This window comes from Rhinopithecus bieti, unplaced genomic scaffold, assembly GCF_001698545.2.
Source record: "Rhinopithecus bieti isolate Rb0 unplaced genomic scaffold, ASM169854v2 scaffold_12667, whole genome shotgun sequence".
In the NCBI taxonomy this organism is placed as follows: domain Eukaryota; kingdom Metazoa; phylum Chordata; class Mammalia; order Primates; family Cercopithecidae; genus Rhinopithecus; species Rhinopithecus bieti.
Genome location: NW_016807256.1, coordinates 514,963 through 518,626, shown reverse-complemented (window position 1 = coordinate 518,626; position 3,664 = coordinate 514,963). Strand labels below are relative to the sequence as shown.

The 3,664-nt window shown below is 40.3% G+C and overlaps 1 pseudogene; it reads left to right on the top strand.

Moving 5' to 3' along the window:
• The first annotated feature begins 2,098 nt into the window (after window positions 1-2,098).
• On the top strand, window positions 2,099-2,628 carry LOC108535058 (60S ribosomal protein L18a pseudogene; annotated as a pseudogene).
• The last annotated feature ends 1,036 nt before the right edge of the window (window positions 2,629-3,664 follow it).

Genomic DNA, 3,664 nt, shown 5'->3' with positions numbered 1-3,664 from the left:
AAAAAATTGAAGGTTTCAAAAAAAACATTCCCAGATAAACAAAGGCTGACGTAGTTCATTGCTAGCATGCCTCCTTACAAGAAATACTCAAGGAAGTCCTGCAGGCTGAAAGGAAATGACACCAGTTAGTAACTGGAATTCCAAGTAAGAAATGGAAAGCAGCAAAATGGTTAACAAGTGAGCTAATATAAAAGTCGCTCAACATATTTTATTCATTTACTTTCTTTTAAAACATAAGATTGCATTTAAAAAAGGTATTACACTGTATTTCAGGGTTTATAACCTATATAGATGTAATATACATGGCATTACTAGCTCAAAAGAAGTGGGAAAGAATGTAGCCATACTTTGGCAAAGTCTCCATATTTCACCAAAATTAAGTGAGTATTCACCTGAGGTGGATTGTGATTAGTTAAGACTCATAATGTGATCGCTAGAGAAAACCCTAAGAAAATAACTCAAACCTGGAGTGAATGAATGCCTATTTATGTCTAAATTTCTGCTTCAATGTAATTAAAAATCAACAGAGGAAAATTGGCCAGCGCAGTGGCTCACGCCTGTAATCCCAGCACTTTGTGAGGCCGAGGTGGGCAGATCACTTGAGGTCAGGAGTTCGAGACCAGCCTGGCCAACATGGGGAAATCCTGTCTCTACTAAAAATACAAAAGAAAATTCAAATACAACAGATGGACATTTCAATGCTCTATTTTCAATAGTTGATAGGACTAGAAAGAAAAAACGGAAAGGATATATAAAATCTGAACAATACTATCAACAAATTTGACCTAACTGATACCTATAGAACACACCATTCAACAATTGCCAAGTACACATTTTTTTCAAGTGCACATGAAACATTCTCCAGGATAGACCATAATCTAGGTCATAAAACAAGTCTCAATATATTTAAAGGAACTTAAATAATATAAAATATGTTCTCTGACCGCGACAGAATTAAATTATAAATCCAAAAAGATAGAAACCTAGGCAGTCCAAAATACTTGGAAATTATGCAACACTCTTCTAAATAACTGGCAAGTCAAAGAAAAAACAAAGGAAATTAGAAAAGCCTGAAGAGAATGAAAATGAAAACACAACATATCCAAATGCATGGAATGCAGCTAAAGCAGTACTCAGAGGGAAACTTACAGCTTTAAAGGCCTACACCAGCAAAAAAAAAGAAAGATCTCAAATTAATAACCTTGCATCTACCTTGACAAACTAGAAAAAGAAGAGCATACTAAATCCAAAGCTAGCAGAAGGAAGGAAATAAAGATTAGCACAGAAACTAATGGAATTGAAAACAGGAAAACAATAGAGAAAAATTAATGAAAACAAAAGTCAGCTCTTTGAAAATCAGCAAAATTGATCTTGGCTAGAGTGACCAAAAAGAAAAGAGAATCAAATTACCAAGATCAAGAAGAGAAAAGGGGGGCATTACTACTGACCTATAGAAATTTAAAGGATTATAAGAGAATGCTTTGATGACTTCATGCCAAAACAATTGGACAACTCAGATGAAATGGAGAAATTCCTAGAAAGACACATGACCAAAACTGACTTTAAAATAAATTAAAAATCTGAATAGACTCATACCAAGCAAATAAATTGAATTAGTAATTGAAAATATTCCCACAAAGAAAATCCAAGCCCAGATGGCTTCACTGGTGAATTCTATCAAATAACTGAAGAATGATGAACGCCAATCCTTCACAGAGTCTTTCAGAAAATAGAGGAGTAGGAGCACTTCCTATCTCATTCTATCAGCCCAGTATTACCCTCATACCAAGGATATCACAAGGAAACAACTACATCTCAATATGTTTCATGAACTCCTGGATGCAAAAATCTTTAACACAATATTTAAAAACTAAATCTAGCAGCACATAAGGATTAGACACCATCATCAAGTGGGATTTATACCAAGAATACAAGCTTGATTTAACATCTGAAACTCAGTGTAATACACCACATTAACAGAAAAGGACAAAACCACATGATCCTCTCAATAGGTGCATAAAAAGATTCGACAGAATCTAACATCCATTCATGACTTAAAACAGTCCTTTTGCGGGTGGCGGCGAACGCAGAGGACGCCATGAAGGTCCCGAGCGCACTACTAGAGTACAAGGTGGTGGGTCGCTGCCTGCCCACCCCCAAATGCCACACACCGCCTCTCTACCGCATGCGAATCTTTGCGCCTAATCATGTCGTTGCCAAGTCCCCCTTCCGGCACTTCGTATCTCAGTTAAAGAAGTTGAAGAAGTCTTCAGGGGAGACTGTCTACTGTGGGCAGGTGTTTGAGAAGCGCCCCCTGCGGGTGTAGAACTCAGGCATCTCGCTGCGCTATGACTCCCGGAGAGGCACCCACAACATGTACCGGGAATACCGGGACCTGACCACTGCGGGGCTGTCACCCAGTGCTACTGAGACATGGGCGCCCGGCACGGCGCCCGGGTCCACTCCATCCAGATCATGAAGGTGAGGGAGATCGCAGCCAGCAAGTGCCGCTGGTCGGCCATCAAGCAGTTCCTCGACTCCAAGATCAAGTTCCCGCTGCCCCACCGGGTCCTGCGCCGTCAGCACAAATCACGCTTCATCACCAAGAAGCTCAACACCTTCACCTTTCTACAAACTAGGAACAGGAACAGAATGGAAGTTACTCATGACAAAGGGCATCTATGAAAAATCCACATCTAACATGACACTTAATGATGAAAGACTAAATGTTTTCCCTCTAAGATTAGGAACAAGGAAAGGATTCTTTTACCACTTGTATTTAATGTAGTATTGGGGGTTCTTGGTAGTGCAATAAGCGGGAGAAACAAAAAGAAAAAAGAGAGAAAAGGAAGGGAACAAGGAAATAAGCATCCCAATTGGAAAGGAATAAGTAAAATTCTCCTTACTTGCAGATGACACGTGCTGTGTGTAGAAAATCACAAAGAATCCACACAAATAAAACCTATTAGAACTAATAAAAAGGGCCAGGAATGGTGGCTTATGCCTATAATCCCAGTGCTTTGGGAGGCTGAGGCAGGAGGATTACTTGAGCCCAGGAGTTCAACACCAGCGTGTGCAGCATAGCGAGACTCCATCTCTAAAAATAAAATAAAATAAAGTAAATTAGAACCTAACATGGTGGCCTGCTCCTGTAGTCCCAGCTACTCTGGAGGCTGAGAAGGGAGGATTTGCTTGAGCCTAGGAGTTCAAGACTGCAGTGAGCTGTGATTGCACCACTACACTCCGGCCTCTAGCCTGGGTGACAAGAGCAAGACCCCGGTCCCCCGCCAAAAGAGAGAGACAGAGCGAAAATAAAAAGTTTAGGAAGGCCACAGAATACAAGATCAATATATTTTTTAAAATCAATCGTTATTTCTATACACTTTTAATGAACAATTCAAAAATGAAATCATGAAAACAATTCTGTGTACAAGAGCATACAAAGAATAAAATTCACAAATAAATTTAACAACAAAAGAAGTGCGAAATGTGGCCAGGCGCAGTGGCTCAAGCTTGTAATCCCAGCACTTTGAGAGGCCAAGACAGGCGGATCACGAGGTCAGAAGATCAAGACCATCCTGGCTAACATGGTGAAACCCCGTCTCTACTAAAAAATACAAAAAACTAGCCAGGCGAGGTGGCGGGCGCCTGTAGTCCCCAGCTA